Source organism: Mus musculus, chromosome 12 (genome assembly GCF_000001635.26).
Source record: "Mus musculus strain C57BL/6J chromosome 12, GRCm38.p6 C57BL/6J".
In the NCBI taxonomy this organism is placed as follows: Eukaryota; Metazoa; Chordata; class Mammalia; order Rodentia; family Muridae; genus Mus; species Mus musculus.
The window spans coordinates 106,009,094-106,024,116 of record NC_000078.6 but is presented as its reverse complement, the minus strand read 5'-3'; the positions used below and the strand labels follow the sequence as shown (position 1 = coordinate 106,024,116).

Here is a 15,023-nt window from a genome sequence, read left to right as displayed (position 1 = left end):
CAGAGCTAAATATACTGTGAGACCATCTCAAAAGACAAAGAGAGAAAGAGCAAGAACATATAGGAGCATACGAGCACTCGGCGCTGCAAACCCCAGAATTTAATGAATCTTGTCAAGAAACCAAGAGATCCTTCCTAAGGATGTGCTGAGTGCATCCTGGTCCTCTACCCCACCCCACCCCCACAAGTTCAGTCATCAGCCTACTTCTCCTATTCGCTCTTCTCTCCTACAAAATGACAAACTTGAGATAAGCGCTAAGCCAGGAGCTCTCCGTCCTGTCTGAAGGGGAGGAGCAGCAGTTTTTCTGGAAGCAGTGTGACCCACTGAGTGGCTACTGGAAAGACTAGCAGACGCATATTTCTAATCTGAGATACCCAGGGATGGTCCCAGGACTGCAGATCTAACCTGAGGGATCCAGGGGTAAGTGCGCACAGCCTAAGAACTTTCTTAACCGCCTGATACTACAAAATAAATACTCCCCCAACAGAATGGAAGAAAACAAAGAGAAAAAAAGTTTTAGATTAAAAATAAATCAATGTAAACACTGCAACATTAATGAATTCAATAAAAAAAAAACTGAAAGTGGGCAAAGGATTTGAATAGACATGCAGGTGACCTAACAATTACAAAAAGGACTGTAAGTAACAGTTATCAGGGGGTGAAAGCAAAGGTACAGCCTGTTTCCCTCACTACAGCCCGCCAGAGACACCGTGAGCCTCCGACTGACCCTGCCGAACTGAGCTATGCTCAGCACAGAAGCTGCTGCTCAACAAGCAAAAATACTTCTGAGGCACCCAGTCTAAGTGTGAGAGGAGTCAGAAGTCTCCAGTGTAGGCCACAGGACAGCTGCTTGCAGAGTACCTTCAGGACCACAAGGTAGCATAAAAGCAACGAGGAAGGACACAGCAGAGCACTGCCTGGAAGACAGGAAGATCAGCTTCAGTTCACCCAGAACGGCGGCAAGACTCAGAGAACGTACAAAATGCCAGCATTCCAGTGAGATGTGGGAGACACAACTCTTCAGTAACAGTAGGAGAAAGACCCAATCGTTCACTTAGTTGTTTATTGTTTAGCTGCTTGGGCACCGTGGCTGAGGCAGGAGGGTAGCTGTAAGTTTCAAGTCAGCTTCCACCTCAAGGTGAAGCCTTGTCTCAAGCAATCAACAAAGTATTTAACCAACTGCAATATGTGGAGGCAGGAATGGCTGGCGAGTGGAACTCTCACGTGCAAGTAGAAATGTGAACTAGTACAACCACTATTGAAAACTGGCAGTCTGCTAGAATTTACTAAAGGTATCACACATTATAATCAGCTGCTCTAGATATATAAAATAAACATGTGTCCCCACACATGTACTTGTTGTTATAGTGTAAGAGTCGATCAGTGAGCTAAGAACTATGGATAGCGCTACTGGCTTCACCTCTCTTGTTGGGAAGCTCAGCTGGTCTGGATTGTGGGTTTAATTAAGCTTTGTTCTGTGAGACAAGAAGGTTATCATTATGGAAGAAGTACTCTATAAAGTAAAGCTGTGCAGAGTGAGACTTCTTGCTCACACTTGTTTTCCAAGTGTGGAAAATCTTAGAACTAATGGGTTGTTTTCTTAAATTCCTCCTTTGGTTCTGAAGAAATCTTTCTGATCCAAAAAGTCCATGTAAGATTAACATACTGGGCTGGGACTGCAGACTAGCGGCAGAAGATTTGCCCACCATGCACAAGGTCCTATGCCAGATCCCCAGCACCACCACAGGAGGAAAAGACCGATACTGTAGCAGACTGTCATTGAACCCTGACTGTTAACAGCTGGTGCCAGGTCGGAAGGGCAATCATGGCAGAGTCTGAAAAAGCCAGGTACCACTCTCCTACAACCGCAACTTCCACTATGCCTCACCTACCTGACACAGCAGGGCTCTCCCTTTTAACTAGGTACCTTCATCTATCTCCAGAACATACAATCTGGAGCTGTCTGCACTTCTCTTGCTCAGTAGGCCTCAATGGTCGTCTGTATTGGTTAAAAAAACCTATTACAAAACTACTTTGCTACAATCATGCAGTCTATATCCCAATGTTTATAGATAAAGCAAAAAGGCAGACAGAAACAGGAGCAGAACCCAGCACCCATGCCCTGTCCCACATCCAGGACCCAGCACAGTACTGAGCAGTCTGGCAGCTTATGAGGTATTCACACCTGACCCTCTTCCCGCCGCTTTCCTCCTGGTCTCCTGAGCGGCCTTTCTGCCCAGCTACCTATGAATGAATCTTAGGACTCCCTAGGCTTCTCATTCAGTCCTCCCAATTGCAGGCATGTGTGTGCACATTCCTTGTGTTTCCAGACTCGGCTGACAGCATTCTCACATACTTAAGCATGAAACGTCCAATCTGACCAAGAATCGGAATTCTAAAATATCTAAAAATGTTGAAGTTAGATAGTTCAATAAAAGTAAATTTAGCAGGATAAAACATAAGCGCTCAACACTTAGCAGCCCAAAACTAATTCAGAGCCACAGCAAAGAGCCAGTTGGGTACAAAGGAGACTTACTCCGCTCTAGGCTGTGTGCACACTGTGGTAAGAAGCCAGCAAATATTATTAACACAATGTGGTATGCAGGGAAAGCCAACACCCACTCCTGACACGAGAAAGGGACTACATTACCAGACATGAACTCCAAGTCCTCTGCACCAAGCCATGTCTGAAGCAATGACTCTATCTCATACACGACAACTCAAACACAGAATTTAGAAAAAGGAAAGCCACTGGTGAACAGACTTGGAGCCAGATCATAAACAAAGAGCTTACAGTCTAGAGGTGTTTCCAATCTGACTGACTGAGAATGCCTGACCCTGTCTAAAAGGATGCTATGTAAAGAGGGGTTCTGCTAGTTCTACATGGCTCCAAAGGACCAACAGGGTAGGTCTCCACAGATAAGAATTTTCTTTAAAGTAGTGTAGGCTGTCTCTAGAGTGGGGGTTCTCAAATGAAGGTGACTTTGCTCCTCTGGCTGCCACACATCTTACAATGCAGAGAGCCCCCAAACAAAAAACAAATGGCCCATAACCCAGAACTGAGAACTGCTACACTGGATGCAATAAGTTCACTGTCACTGAAGTTCCCCCATCATATACAACAGAAAATGTCTAGGTAAAGTCCAAGGATGGAAAGAACTGAGTTGAAAAAAAAGATACTGTTTTTTTGATAACTTTGAAAAAATAAAAATAAATAAAAAACTACCACTGGCTTCTAGTGCCCTGAAATGATAGCCTGTTGATTTCACAGATAATTCTCACACCCAGTTGTAAGCTAGGAACTATTTACCTTGATATGACGTTGAATTAGGTTGTCCTAATATCACAGTTGACGTATACTTGATCTCAGATCTGACTCCAGTTACATAGATGTTGGTATGTACATACTCGTGTGCACATACACACACACATATATCACTGCATAGAGCATGAACAAATTACTCTGGAACCTTTCATGGTCTGAAAAACAAAGCCACTTTCATTCCAGAAATATCAGAGCAATTTCTAAATGGGTTTACCTTTGTTACAAACCTCTCTGGCTAGAAGAAAGAGGAAAGGATTATTTGAAGTACTCCTGTGAAGGAGACAACAGCTATCCTGATTTTCCCTAACCACCTAATTCTGTAAAAGCCAAGGAGCCCTTACAGACCCATGCAGTCACAGTCAGAGCTGGGATTAATGATGACAACCCTTTATCCACAGGCGTGAAAGCTCAGGATGGACAGACGTTTGAACATCCCAACTGGGAATCCTGCCCTTAACAAATACACTAGATGCAGATACATGGTTTCTTGGCTGCCTGTACTCACACCCATCTGTCAGGATGGCAGTATGCCTGCTCACATGTTGGTCAAACTGTCACTAGGGCATAGGTGCCAAGCAATGATAGTTTTAAATGGGCAGCTTGCACAGCACTGTGAGAGCCTGCTCTTCAGCAGGGGGAAAATTCTGTGACAGTACTACTGAAGAATGGTAATCAGGAGTTAACACTGAGCGGTCTCGGGATGTAAGTAGACAGATCTGGACCACAGAAGGGAATCTTCTCAGAAGTCAGCAGAAAGGAGCCATGAGCACAGGTGAACGGCTGCAGAGCTCTGCCCTGCCCACCCTGCATCCGTGCACACCCAGCATCCGTGCACACCATCCAGTCTCTTAGGAAGCAAAAGCCTTTACTTAACAAGTCATCACTTTTAAAACAATGGAATGCTAGGTTTTCCATTTTAAATAAAGCAAAACCCGCACTGCTTTCAAATAGTCTGCCTAACATTATGTAAGTTCTATTTGTTAGCTGGCTACTTTTAAAGTGACAGAGTCTAATGTATATATTCAACATGACCTTTAAAATGTAGGAAACAAATGAGATTCCCACTGATGAGCAGGAGGGGACAAGGTATAATCTGTATGAGAAAAGAAAGCAACAACTTTAGTGGGTGATAAACAGAGACCAAGTAGTTTAAGTCAGGAATTAGAAGCTTTGGACAGAGCATAGACACATAGCAGGTCCATATCACACCCAACTAGGGCAAAATGCCCCAACCCAGTTACCAACCTACTGCTAGAGACCTTTCTGATGACAGCAGGAGCTTCATAGACCTTCCTGAAACTAAACCACATTCCAACATGAGGATGGAGTATTCCTCATTTGATGTGATCCTCAGGATGTGGAAGAGCAGCTGCGCCCCTCTGCACGGGTCAGGACGCACTGAGAGAACACACCTGAGCCCTGCTCTGTCATCACAAATAAATCTGGTTCCACAACTTTTCCTCGATGGATCAATTTATCATCTCTTTTTTATCACCTCGGTCCCAACTCTTAGAACCGTTTGAGCCTTAGTCCAAAAGCCATCTACAACAACAAGCCAATAGAATCGATTCTTCCCATGGGCAACTTGCTGGGAAGAACCAACCAGCAGCAGTGCAGCACCGGGGACCCTCAAAGTACAGATTTGTCCACATCTATCCCTGAGGACAGCAGCAAGCCTAAGCACACCATCAGCTTTGTCACACTCTGGATAAGCTCTACTCAGACGTCCCTGAGGGGCCAGCTTGAGCACCAGCACCAGCAGTGCTGAGAGCTGCTGGGACCATTAGAAGGTGGTGAGATCCAAAGAAAGTGGCACCCTTGTAACAGAGACTGGCAGCAAACAAGGCTCTTCCTTTTTGTCCCTGCTCCCTGGACACCAGGGGGTGAGCACCTTCCTCCACCACAGTCTCCACACAATGGTCTTCCCTGCCTTGACCCCAAAAAGAAAGGGCTAACCAATGATGAACTAAAACCTCTTTAAGCCAAAGTAACCTTTCCTCCTTGAAAGTTAATTATCATAAGCATTTGTCCCAGTGAAAAGCTAGCACATACTTCTAAGATGTACTAGAGATTAACAACATTATGATATATTACTCTCTTAGCTTCTGAGTGGACCTTTGTCACACAAAGTGGTAGGTCAAGAGTCATGGTTATCCCTGTTCCTCCTTCTATGGCCCTAAAATCTTCTTTTAATGTCATTTTCCTGCTCAAACTGCCACAAAGTCACCTGTTTCTACTCACAAAGCCCTTCCTTAAACTGCAGCTCCGAATTACCCAGTTCCTACCTGTGACATGACTTTGTGGTAAATCTCCAACCCAAATAAGTCTAGGCAATGAGAACACAACTCAAGTTAATATGAATGCATGCTGTGCACCTAGATTGGGCAGATCTACCATTACACTACCATCTTCCCCATAGAAGAGACCCCTTACAACTTGTGGTTTCTTCAGGCCAGCTGCTTCTGCTCCACTCTCCTCCTCCTCCTCTCCCTCCTCCTCCTTCTTCGTCTTTCTCTCTCTCTCTCTCTCTCTCTCTCTCTCTCTCTCTCCCAAAACCCTCAGCTCCACCTTCCCCTCTTTCTCTGCCCAATCACCAGCTCTAGCCTTTATCTTATACATTAAGGTGGGAAGCAGGTTTACAGGAAATCACCTGAGTGCTGACTCATTCCTAGTTCAAAACCCCTCACAGGAGAAAATTAACGTCAAATACAATTAGCCCTGGGCTATCCGTGACACCTTTGTTCTAAACATACTTCCATTTTTGTTAGGACTCAGGATTCCTTCCCTTCTTACACCTGTGTTCACACTTCCTACACCTGTGTTCACACTTCCTACACCTGTGTTCACACTCCCTACACCTGTGTTCATACTTCCTGCATTGTGTTCACACTCCCTACACCTGTGTTCACACTGCCTACACCTGTGTTCATACTTCCTGCATTGTGTTCACACTCCCTACACCTGTGTTCACACTCCCTACACCTGTGTTCACACTCCCTACACCTGTGTTCACACTCCCTACACCTGTGTTCACACTTCCTACACCTGTGTTCATACTTTCTACACCTGTGTTCACACTCCCTACACCTGTGTTCACACTCCCTACACCTGTGTTCATACTTTCTACACCTATGTTCACACTCCCTACACCTATGTTCACACTCTTTACACCCGTGTTCATACTTCCTGCATTGTGTTCACACTTCCTACACCGTGTTCACACTCCCTACACCTGTGTTCACACTCCCTACACCTGTGTTCACACTCCCTACACCTGTGTTCATATTTCCTACACCTGTGTTCACACTTCCTACATCTGTGTTCGTATTTCCTATACCTGTGTTCACACTTCCTACACCTGTGTTCACACTTCCTACACCTGTGTTCATATTTCCTACACCTGTGTTCACACGTAACTGCCCATTTATTTCCTGCCATCTTCATTTTGATGCTCAGTCTATGTTCTATGGAGAAAGAGAAATCTTTTCAACTGATGTTTTAAGAATGAGTGGACATCCACAGAGGAAAGCAAAAGAACAAAGATGTAAACCTCACATCATGTCCAAAACATTAACCTGAAAGCAATGACAGAGAGATAGAAACATAAAATATAAAACTGTGAAACATCTAAAAGAAAATATAAGAATGTTCTCCTGACTAAGAGCTAAGCACAGAATTCTAACACTGTGGACACAATCCCTAAATAATGAACTATACGTCTCCAAAAGTACAGAGCTTGGAAAGACACTGCAGGAGAACGCAAAGACAAGCCCAGGGACTGAAAGAATATACTCACAAGCCATGCATTTGGCAAAGAGGGATCTAGAGCATTTTTTTAAAGCTCTGGAGAAAACAAACAATCCAATTACAAAGTGGGCAAAAGACGTGAAAGGGTCCTGTCATCAAAGAAGTGAGAGGCAAGTAAGTAGAGATTAGCTCTTGGGGAAGTGAAAGAGGAAAAAAAACCTGGGCCTAGGGAGGCGGGACTGAGCTGGGCCTAGGGAGGCGGCTGTGCGAGCAAAGTCTGGCAATTCTTTTTTTGTTTTTTTGTTTTTGGGTTTTGGGCTTTTTGTTTGTTTGTTTTTGCTTTTCAAGATAGAGTTTCTCTGTGCAGTCCTGGCTGTCTTGGAACTCACTCTGTAGACCAGGCTGGCCTTGAACTCAGAAATCCACCTGCCTCTGCCTCCCAAGTGCTATGATTAAAGGCGTGCGTACCACTGCCCGGCTAAATTTGGCAGTTCCTAAGCTGAGCACACACACCACACAACCCGACAGTTACTCCTGGGCATTTATTCTAGGGGGAAATAGAAGGAAGCTTTACACTCATACAGAAACCTGAAAATGAGCAGTCACCGCAGCCACCGCAGCCTCACTGAGAATTACCACACCCTTCGATGGCTACATAAAATGACAGACAGCCATTCAACGGATAAGCAATTACCAAAACAAGCAAACTGACAGTTCAGCACTAGTAACTAACTCCTTATTCAAATTTCAGCTTTCAGACTGCTTCTGCACTACTACACTGCGCCTTTGAAAAGACTGTGAGAGTGGAGGCAGGAGCCAGCTTGGCTGGTAGGTGAGCTCAAGCCCCAGGACCAACATGGCATAGGGAGAGAACGGGCTCCCGCTGGCTGCCCCTGACCTCCACCTGCAGACCCACACTCACACAGAAATAAATCAGTATAAAACCGCAAGGGTGTTTTCCTTTTGTTTCACCTAAGGTTCTTAAGAAAAACTTCCAAGCAACCAAAATCACATTCTCTTTTTTAGATGAACCAGGGTAAATTTAAATTGTCTTCATTATCGCCCTAAAATGTCTGCTGAGAGCAGCTCATGGCTGCACTGTTAAACGTGATTATGACCTCAAACTGAGCATGTTCATGAATGTACGGCCTCCATACATGATACCGCAGTTTCCCTATGGGATGATGTATAAGCTTACCTTCGCATGCCCCTCGCTAGCCAGGTGATGGTGGTGGCCCACAGCACTTTAATACCAGCAGCCAGATCTGAGTTCAAAGCCAGCCTGGTTTATAATGCATGTTCCAGGACAGCCAGGGATACACACAGAAACCGTCTCAATAAAAGTAAAAACAAACAAAAGCCCCCTAGCTTTCTTCGGAGAGAATCGGGCTCTGTAAGCCAACTGTGGCACACTCCTCATGCACAAGTCTGAGGGCTCCATTCAAACCGCTCTGGGAACCAACACCTTCTCTGGAGGAGCCTGGTGCTCTACAGCCGGGCAGCGGTTTTCTTCTGTCACCCTGAGGTTGGGGAGTTCTTCCTGGTTTGGTGCCATTATAAAGTGTCTATGGGTATTAATGAACAACTTGTTGTACAAATGCAAGTTTTTATTTATCTAGAATAAATGTCTGGGAGTATAACTGTGGGATCATATGTTAAGGCTATGTTTAAATTTTTGAGAAACTGCCAAATTAATTTCATAGTGTCTATATCTATTTTACAGACCAGCCAGCAGACTCTAAGATGAATTTCCAAGTCATGACTTTTTAAATATGTATGTATGTATATGTATGTGTGTATGTATGTGTGTATATACATATATATATATATATATATATATATATATATATATATATATATATATGTATATATATACACACATAATTTTTCCCCCCAGACAGGGTTTCTCTGAGTAGCCCTGACTGTCCTGGAGCTCACTGTGTAGACCAGGCTGGCCTCAAACTCAGAAATCTGCCTGCCTCTGCCTCCCAAGTGCTGGGATTAAAGGCGTGTGCCACCATTACCCGGCTTAAATATATTATTTAAGCCTGAAAAAACAAGGCTAAATCTCTTAAGCATTAAAACCCAAATACAGTTCTTACCAAAAAAAAAAAAAAAATTTTTTAACTTTTTTGATGTCTAAAAAGACTTTCTCATTACCTCTAAAAGAGAACTTCTGACAAAAAAAATCTGTACATGAATGGGCAATACCATGTCAACAATAAACGGGGGGGGGGGGGGGAGAAGGGGGAGGAAGGGAAGGGGTACTGGTTGTCTACAGTCCACAAGGACTAAATGATTAGCAGACTCTAAATACTCAGTACCTTGAGAAAGCCCACAATGCAGGGAGACAGAGGATTACCAAATGACGGTACTTGTTCAATACATATGTAGTAAAATAACTTGAGAAATGCAACCTCAAATAAAGCAGTCATTTTATATATATATATATGCACACACACACACGTGCGCACACACACAGAGCACAAGTGGGCTTACCTTGGGTATAAGATTTCAAGCTCCATATTTTTTTAATCTTATGTAAAATCCCTAGTTATATAATGTGGTCTTTCTGAGGTTCTTATAGCAAAAAGCTATAGCTATTATCTAGAGATGTCTCTGCTCAGCCACCAACAGCAGCCAGCCCGCCAATTCACAGAGAAATCTGATGCAGACACAGCAATTATAAGGCCTCGTTTGTTTAGCTCCCATGCAACCATTCTGTTCCTGATACTGAGCTCTGGAAAGTGTTCCTTCCAAATCAGTGTGATCGATGCTTTAAAAGTACCTGGCAGAACTTTCGAGAATTTCAAACCAATTACTCTGCCATTTAATTACATGACTTCCATTTAGCATACCACCTGTGTAATCCACGTGGCTTACTGACATATTGATTTTCATGTACATGTTTAGTACTACTCGAAACACATGTCCATCTCAGTTTATAAATCCTACAACACAGGTTCCTATCCCTTGGACCAGACACCCATAGAAACAGGAGCTGATGCAACAGACTCATCAAGAGGCAGTCACCAGCCACCAGCCACTGAGTACAGAGGAGTCACCCAGTGACACCGTGGTAGTCAACCTCCTTAGTGACTGTTGAGGTGTGCAGTCAGCTTGTATAAGCATACCTTTCTGTGTGGTAGTGGTTATTGTTGGTTCTTTGTTTCTTTGTTTTCAAGACAGTCTCCACTATGTAGTTCTGGGTTTTCTGAAACTATGTAGATCAGGTTGAGTTGAACTCACAGGTATCTGCCTACCTCTGCCTCTCCAGTGCTGTAATTAAGGACTTATAAGCATACTGTCACAATTCCACATAGCCACATAGTCCATCCGATATCTGAGATGTCTAAACAGCTGCTATTTAGTAACACAAGACTACCTTACTTAAAGAGTAAATATGACTCACAACATCAGTTTTCCCAAGCTCACAAACATACTGCACCTAAAGAAATTCTTAAGCTTATTCAAGAATGGCAGTAAAATGTCCTTGTCATTAGTTAGTACTTGCTGATCAACGTATTACCCCCTCTGAGGTCAGGACACACCTCATACCTCCCCAGGCTCTGAAGAGCTTCTTTTAAATCGTAAGCCTAGCCAGGTGAGGTACACATATCACTGCCACCACCTCCACCACACACACACACACACACACACACACACACACACACACACCCCACTGGCACTTGTAAACCAGGAGATTGCAGGAAGCTCCAGTCAACCTAGAAGATATAGTGAGTTCTAGGGCAGCCCCAAACTACACATCAAGATCCTGTCTCAAGACACTACAGTTAATAAAGATCACGCATGCATGCCACCCAAAGGACTGACGTGCTTGGGAGAACAAAGGTTGCAAGCAACATTTAGAAATACAGCAAGTTACTTCAACGCAGCAACCTCTGGACACAGGGCTTGGACTCCTTTCTCAGAGGGAACAGTAAATGACACTGGCTGACCTTATGGCTTTACAGTGACAACTGCAAATACAATCAAAGAAATATGGGCAGAAAGTTTCGCCACTGAGCTAATGGCTTGGCTGCTGAACCCTTCTAAATCCTCTCATATCCTTACTTCTTCAACCCAAACAGTAAGACAGAAAGAATAGATTTTGCACTTAGCAGTTACCATGTGGCTCTCACTATCAGTCTGTGCCCTCCCATTTTAAAAAGAACCTGGACAACAGAGCAGTGGTGGTATACACCTTAATCCCAGCACTTGGGAGGCAGAGGCAGGAGGATCTCTTATGAGTTCCAGGCCAGCCTGGTCTACAGAGCAAGAACTAGGACAGGTAGGGCTAATGATGAAACCCTGTCTCAAAAAACCAAACCAGGGCTGGAGAGATGATGGCTCAGAGGTTAAGAGCACTGACTGCTCTTCCAGAGGTCCTGAGATTAAATCCCAGCAACCACATGGTGGCTCACAACCATCTGCAACAGGACCCAATGCCCTCTTCTGGTGTGTGTCTGAGGACAGCTGCAGTGTACTCATAAACAAAAATAAATAAATCTTAAAAAACAAAACCAACAAAAACCCTTGACAAGCATGCAAAATGTCCTATGCAAACACACACACACACACACACACACACACACACAGGTACTCCAAGGTCATCCTGTAACCAATCCATTGAGGACCCATCCAGATCATCTTCCCCCACAGCCTCATCTCACTCAGACAGGTCACAGCACTTTGATTCCCAGCAGGCCCACTGCGGGAAGACTAAAGACAGGAGCCTTTGCTCATTTGCATAAACCCTGGAGTCACACATCTGCATTTGATTGCAAGGTAAGTCCCACTTCCAAATATGTTTGGTTTTTAAATAAAAAATAACTTAAGATTTTATTTTTCGAATCAAGCCCTATTCATAGCATGTCTATTACAGGGGCCTTTAAGGGGGAAAAAAAGTCAAAATTTATATCTTTAGCGGGGCGTGGTGGCACACGCCTTTAATCCCAGCACTCGGAGGCAGAGGCAGGCGGATTTCTGAGTTCGAGGTCAGCCTGGTCTACAAAGTGAGTTCCAGGACAGCCAGAGCTATACAGAGAAACCCTGTCTGGGGGGGGGGAAATTATATCTTTGTCTTAGACATCTGGGGCATTCACTCATTATTATTTTACGTTAGTTCTCAAAATTAAGAGGAAAAAGCTGGCCTATTTCCTGTAAGAAATTTAATTTTAGGGTCTGTCAACACTTTAAATGCACTGCTGTTATTTTTAAATATATGCATGCATACTTGAATAAGACTCAGCCTAAGCTTTCCATATAACCATTCCCTGGGCACTCAAACTTATTATTAGATGCCAGGCTCCCTGCTTAAACACATCAACTCCACCATCTCATTTGTTTAACAAATAAACACTCATCATCTCTGCTACGCCAGGCATAAGCAGCAGCCATTACAGTTATCAAAGTGATATCTGTACTGGATACTAGTGCTGTACGGAATCCCTAACGCCTAACACACTTGTTATCCACCTCAATCCATGCTCCTGTTAGCTCGGTCTCCATCAGCAAGGCAGCGCTGCAGTGTCTGCCATCTGTGGTAGCACAACGGGGAAAGCCATTTTTAGTGATGTCCACTTACATTCCTTTTTCCAGGTAGATGAACATTATCTTAATTGCCCAGATGCTTAATTCCAGTCAGAACTGTAAATTAAATTTCCCCAAACAGTATAATCGACATGTCACAAAAAAAGTGACATGCCTTTCCCCTGAACTCTTAAGCCGGGGTGGGGGTGGCGCAAGTCTAGTCCCAGCACTCAGTAGGCAGAGGCAGGAGGATCTCTTGTTGAGTTCAAGGCCAGCCTGGTCTACAGAGCAAGTTCCAGAACAGCCAAGGCTACACAGAAAAAAAAAAAAAAAAGAAAGAAAGAAAGAGAAAAGGAAGGAAGGAGGAAGGAAGGAAGGAAGCAAGCAAGCAAGCTGTCTTGAAAATCCAAAATAATAATGATGATAAAATGCTGATCTACATCTTTTTTCACTGTTTTGAATTCCAGACTCAATAGATGGTCAATTCTAGTTTCGTTTTGTTTTTTTGTTTCTTTTTTTAAAAAAGGAAAGCAACGAAGCTCTTCAACGACCCGCTAAGTTTAACCACCACCTTCCCAAAGGCAAAATCGCGTTTCCAAATTGCTCCAAAAGCGATGAGGGACGGAAAGGAAGAACACACGCAGACGTAAAGAATGGTTAACGTCAACGACAAAAGAATAAACGGGTAACCCGACCAGGACTGGCGTGTGTCCCCATCTCTCAAGGACTCTGGCGCAGTTCTACATCTAAGGCGACCTAGCCTGGAAACGGTCGGAAACAAACTTTGGCGCTGGGCTGCAGACCTGTTTGCTGCCTCTGAAGACACTGCACCGGGAGCCCGGTCACCGGCGGTGGAGACCTGAGGAGCAAGCTTGGAAGGAAACGAGAAGCTGCCGGCCGCGGCTGTGCCCCGAGGCCTCACCTCACCAGTGCTAAGGAAGTGGCAGGCTCGGCCGGTCCAGGTCCCCGTCCCCGTCCCCGTCCCCGCCACCCTGGTCCCGGCTAGGCTTCGGGCGGCCTTCTAGAACCGGGCTTCCGGCAGCTCCGCGATCGGGCAGAGAAGCGAGGATTCCCGGGCAGGCCGGACCCAGCCGCGGCGCCGCCCTGAAGCAACACCGGACCTATAGTCCCGCCACCACCCCACGGCTCCCTACCCAGAGCGGCCAACTCGCGGTCCACAGCGTAGTACGAACTTCCCGCCGCTTCCCTAGACTCGCGACCTACCCACGGCGCCGTCCCCTCCACACCCCGTAGTACAGAGCCTTCCCGTTGGCTGCGAACGGCGGGGGAGGCGGGGAAAGAGGAAGACCGCGCTTCCCTGTCACCTCTCCGGACATGCCGGGAATTGTGGTCCTTACGCTTGCTCCATGCTGGGAATTGTAGTCTTTGAACCTCCAAGAGGCGAGATGGGGGCGTGTTCCTCTGAGCACAAGGGCTTCTGGGAAGTGTGGTTTGCAGCCCGCTTGCTGTTTTACATGTTACTGTGGCTCTCAAAGCCTTAAGAACCGAAATAAATATAACCAGTACTCACTGTTGCTTGATTTATTAAACGGTTAGACAAAGAGACTCATTTCAAATATCCGAAGCGCGTCTCGGTGTTTACTTAACCCACCGCAGTATTTGAGCTACTTTTGTCAAACATCAGTTTTCTTTGTTTCACCATCTCCTTCCTAGAGGTTGGAAGAATGAGCTTCAAGCTGCACTTTGGATCTGCAGCTTCTGAAGCCCTAGAAAAGGCCTTGGGTTCGGTGCTGTTCTTGTTATTGCTATTGTTTTACCAATTTGATTTTTTTTTTTTAATTTTTGGTTTACTAACAACAGCTGAGTTAAAAATGTGAGCCAACACTCCTAGCCTGTGTTGTTTCTTTTCTTTCTTTTTTTTTTTTTTTTTTGGAGGGGGGGCAGTTTCGAGACAGGGTTTCTCTGTGTAGCCCTGGCTGTTCTGGAACTCACTTTGTAGACCAGACTAGCCTTGAACTCAGAAATGCGCCTGCCTCTGCCTCCAAAGTTCAGGGATTAAAGGCGTGCGCCACCACACTCGGCTTGCCTGTGTTGTTTCTTAAGGTGGATCTTAAAACACTGTATGAGCTTTAGTCCCTACGAAATCTGAGTTGTTGCCCAGTGTGCAGTTCAGCATTGATCTTCATATCTTGAATTCACCGTCCCAGGTACCCACACCTGCTCCAATTTCTTTCCTATTTTGCCGTCTGCCCCATAGAGCAGATCCACAAAACAGCTGTACTGCATGCCCACTGCTCCCAGACTTCTGCTGAGTTTGATCCATGATGGAGCCTGAGAATGGAAGAAAAAAAGGAAAGTCACCTAACGACGATCACACACACATACACGAACAGCTAAGTCCCTTAGCTAAGGGTCACTTCAGCTGGGCTTTCCACAAGTCTGCAATGAGAACATGCCA

At 44.9% G+C, this 15,023-nt stretch overlaps 1 protein-coding gene across 16 annotated transcripts in view; it reads right to left on the bottom strand.

Annotated features, from left to right (window-relative positions):
• Vrk1 (vaccinia related kinase 1) overlaps window positions 1-13,978 on the bottom strand; it is a 68,180-nt gene extending 54,202 nt beyond the window's left edge. For 3 of the 16 annotated variants that reach the window (NM_011705.4, NM_001029843.2, NM_001029844.2), the window contains exon 1: window positions 13,759-13,854. The gene's annotated coding sequence lies outside the window, so the exon portion shown is untranslated. Of the gene's footprint in view, window positions 1-13,407 lie in introns of all 16 variants that reach the window. The other 13 variants (XM_030246692.1, XM_030246694.1, XM_006515811.4 and 10 more) reach the window with 11 other exon arrangements.
• Window positions 13,979-15,023: the final 1,045 nt, after the last annotated feature.